The sequence below is a fragment of the Triticum urartu genome, chromosome 5A (genome assembly GCF_056163025.1).
Source record: "Triticum urartu cultivar PI428250 chromosome 5A, HENAU_Tu73, whole genome shotgun sequence".
Lineage (NCBI taxonomy): Eukaryota > Viridiplantae > Streptophyta > Magnoliopsida > Poales > Poaceae > Triticum > Triticum urartu.
The window spans coordinates 137,579,559-137,583,994 of record NC_141877.1 but is presented as its reverse complement, the minus strand read 5'-3'; the positions used below and the strand labels follow the sequence as shown (position 1 = coordinate 137,583,994).

General features: G+C 48.4%; 1 pseudogene; it reads left to right on the top strand.

Annotated features, from left to right (window-relative positions):
* The first annotated feature begins 2,401 nt into the window (after positions 1-2,401).
* LOC125555763 (uncharacterized) lies at positions 2,402-4,067 on the top strand (annotated as a pseudogene).
* Positions 4,068-4,436: the final 369 nt, after the last annotated feature.

The window sequence follows — 4,436 nt, the reverse complement described above, 5'->3', positions numbered from 1 at the left end:
CCATGTTGCTCACTGCCTCACTTGTCGCTCCTGCCATCTTGAAGCCAATTCCATTTGCGTAGTACTACTACAGTAGTACCATAAATCAATCGAGGGTGATAATTAACTCAGTTAGTGGAGTACTACTACTAGTGCATCATTTCATTTCGCCAAGTACGGGGAAAAGGGAGAAGATTGAGTAATTGTTGCAGTGGTCATGAGCTGCGCAAATTGAACCATTCTCTTCTCTGAGCTACTCACTGTGAAATGACTCGATGTTGAGCTGCGGAATTGAGCCATTCTCTCAGGCTCATCCACTGTGAAATGACTCGAGGTAGTAGCTGATCATTGAAGTGAAAGGTTTTTGGAATTGGTGCTTTAAAATTGGCAAATGGGGTTGGTTGAAAGGAATAAATGCCGTGTCCTTGGGGAGATGAACTGGCTGGCGATTCTTTTGTCCCTCCCCGCCGCGTGTCCTGCGGACTGTTGTTTATCGAGGGGAATAAATGGTGGCCTGCATCTGCATGCCTGTCTGCAAGATTACCCGTAATCAAAGCCTTGGATCCGTGGAACAAGCGTATTTTATTCTGCTGGTGGTTGAGTGCCGTGTTGCGAAAATAGTATAGTTCTACTCTCCTGATCACGGCGTGCATAGACATCGTCGTGACCTGCTTCTCCTCCCTCTCGTGGCCCGCGGGCATCGTCGTGCTCGTGCCCTGACCAAACGGGCCGGGCCACGAGCACGCCCGCACAGCCTGCCATGGGCCAGGCATGCCCACGTCTAGGGCCGTGCCTGGGCCTAGAGGCTGGGCATGCGGGCCAGCACGGCACAACCTATTTACTACTCCCTTCATTTCATAATGTAGTGCTTTCTTTATCTTCGTGCTTCAAATTCGACCGTAAACTTAACTATCAAGACCAATTGCGACGGGAGTAAAATTTATATCAGTGAATTCGTATTCGAAAGAAGTTTTTAATTATGTAACTTTTTTTCCCGCCGCAATCGGTCTCGTTCGTTAAATTTATGGTCAAAGTTCGACCTTGGGAAGCGCCGTCGCACTATATTTTGGAACGAAAGGAGTATTGTTTTTTATGTATATATATATATATATATATATACTCTCTCCGTTTCTTTTTACTTCGCATATAAGATTTGGTCAAAGTCAAACTACACAAAATTTGATCAAATTTATATAAAAAAATATGAACATCTACAATATTAGAACTATATAGTATGAATATACATTTTGTGGTGCATCTGATAATATTGATTTTATATTGTTAATGTTTATATTTTTTAATATAAAATTCGTCAAACTTTACAAAGCCTGACTTTAATCAAACCTTATATGCAGACTAAAAAAAACAGAGGGAGTACTAAAGAGGTAATATCATCGAAAGTCATAGAACTTATGCCTAATGTTCAGTTTGATGCTAAAACTTTAAAAATACAAATTTATGATCATTTAACTTCACATTGCGTGTAAACACGGTCAGAAAATACGCATGCAAATGTATCAGGCTGTATGGCCCTCACTGTCAACGAGTGATGGAGCATGTGTGACTCATTTTTGTGTAAATCACCCTCATATTTTTTTTGCGGAGAAAGTCAACCAGTGTACTGCATAAATGTACGAAAATTAACACAAAAAATGAGAAGAGCCTGATAGAACCCACGACCAATGTTCACGACACAAACCAGCCAACCACCCTTCCCATTGTCATGTCATGTATGGATAGCAAATTTAGAACGTGGAGCTTAAATGATATTTATTTTTCCGCATTTAAGCTATTTTATCAAATACTCCCTCTGTAAATTAATATAAGAGTGTTTTTTTTGCGGGGAATATAAAATAGTGATCTAAACGCTCTTATATTAGTTTACAGAGGGAGTACTTAAAAAGAATGCAAGATTCTCATTTTATCTTTCTTCTCACCATCTCTTTGTCTAACCTTGCATGTATATGATAATCAATCACCTTAATTTACTTACCAAACTTGTAATCAAAATATAAGGCAATATACGAGAAGAATTTGATAAACATTTATTTACACAATTGCATTATTATTGACAAGTAAATTACAAGCTAACATATTAAAATATTTATATCCTGTTATAACGCATCAATCACTTTAATTTACTTACCAAACTTGTAATCAAAATATAAGGTAATTTACAGACAAAATGTGATGAACATTTATTTACACCGTCACATTAATATTGACAGGTAAATCACAAGCTAACTTACTAGACTATTTATATCTTGTTATAACACACGGACATTGTTCTAGTTTTACGTAAAACATGTAGAGGCGCACACTGCTGCTACTGTCGACTCCGTTAAGCAGGACGAGAAGTCATGTTTTGGTAGTACTTACAAGTTATTTAGATTGAGAATTAGAAGAGCGCTCCCCCCCCCACACCCCCCCGGCGTCCATCCCGGACGCGGCGTCCACCCATGGCGTCTGGCTCGCGGAGCCCGTCTTCTGTCTCCTCTTCGTTCCATGGCGGGCGGCCGGTCGTGTCTGGGCTGGGAGTGTCCGGCTCACCTGGATCTGCACGCTCCTCGTCAGTCGCGGGTGCCAGGCAGGAGGTGGAGATACCGGCGGCTGCTGGCCCCTGGAGGAGGAAGGGCCCATCCCGCAAGGCTATGTGGCGCCGCCGCAAGGCGTTGCGCCGCCATCAGGAGGCGGTCCGTCCGGGGTCATCTTCCTCCTCCAAGCGGCGTCAGATCCCGCCGGACCTGCATGGTCTCTGCTTCCGATGTTTCGGGGAAGGTCATCGCCGACAGGACTGCACCAATGATCCTCTTTGCATCCGCTGCGGGCTCTCGGGGCATGTCTCTTCGCAGTGCACGAGGCCGCGCAGCCCGATCTCGGCGGAGGATCTCCGCAGGCGGTCATCGCCAAGGCCTCCAGGGACATGCCGGTGCCTCGGTTGGACCGCGGCTGCGAACGGAGGCTGTGGGAGCCCAGGCAGAGCGCGCCGTGTGCGCCGCTCTCGTCGGCCGCGCCCAGCCCCCTTCCCGTGTTGTCCTCCCTCCCAGTGGCGGCGCCCCTGTCGGAGATGTGCATCGTCCAGAGGTCGGCTGGCATGGAGGATTTGGAGCGTCGTCTCCAGCTTGCGGTGGTCGTGTATGTGGGGAATGCCAGACCACCGGTGTCATGTGAAGAGGCAACGGTGATGCTTGCTGCTCAGCTGGACATTCCTCGGCATCGATTTTTGGTTCACAAGTTTTTCCTGGAGGACTTTCTGGTCGTTTTTGCTTCGCATGAGTTCAGGAACAAAGCGCTGGCAAGCCCGGTGGTCCAGCATCAGGGGGTTCAGCTCCACATCAAGCCATGGCCGCGCCAGGCTCATGCGACGGCTAGGTCCATGCGTGTTCAAGCTGATATTTTGATTGAGGGTGTGCCTTCCCATGCTTGGACCAAGGATACGGCAGCGGAGCTGCTCGGCAGCTCCTGCCTGATTGATAGCCTTGCGCTGGAGACAGAGAATCACGAGAATCTCTCCCTCTTCAAGCTGAGAGCTTGGTGCGTTGATCCGGATGAGGTGCTGGTCAGCCGCCGGCTACGGGTTCCAGAACCAGAGCCGGTGGCTGCGGATACAGCGGAGCGGCGTCCTTCCTTCTGGCAGCTATTGGAGTATCCCACGCTGACCCACATTGGGAGGTTAAGAGATTTCTCACCGCCGGAGCTCGAACGTGGACAGTGATAGTGTTGGGGAACGCAGTATTTCAAAATTTTTCTATAATCACGCAAGATCTATCTAGAAGATGCATAGCAACGAGCGGGGATAGTGTGTCTACGTACCCTTATAGACCGAAAGCGGAAGCGTTATGACAACGCGGTTGATGTAGTCGTACATTTTCACGATTCGACCGATCCTAGCACCGAAGGTACGACACCTCCGTGATCTGCACACGTTCAGCTCAGTGACGTCCCACGAACTCTAGATCCAGCTGAGTGTCAGGTGAGAGCTTTGTCAGCACGATGGCGTGATGACTGTGATGATGAAGTTACCGACGCAAGGCTTCGCCTAAGCACTACAACGATATGACCGAGGTGGAAATCTATGAAGGGGGCACCGCACACGGCTAAGACATCAATTTGTGTGTCTATGGGGTGCCCCCTCCCCCGTATATAAAGGAGTGGAGGAGGGGAGGGCCGGCCCTCTCTATGGCGCGCTCTAGGGGGAGTCCTACTCCCACCGGGAGTAGGATTCCCCCCTTTCCCTAGTTGGAGTAGGAGAGGAAGGAAGAAGGAAAAAGGGAGAAGGAAAGGGGGGCGCCGCCCCCCTTCCCTAGTACAATTCAGACCCAAGGGGGAGGAGGCACGCGGCCTTCCCTGGCTTCCCCTCTCTCTTTCCACTAAGGCCTAATAAGGCCCATATACTCCCCGGGGGGTTTCGGTAACCCTCGGTACTCCGGTAAATACCCGAACTCACCCAGAACTAT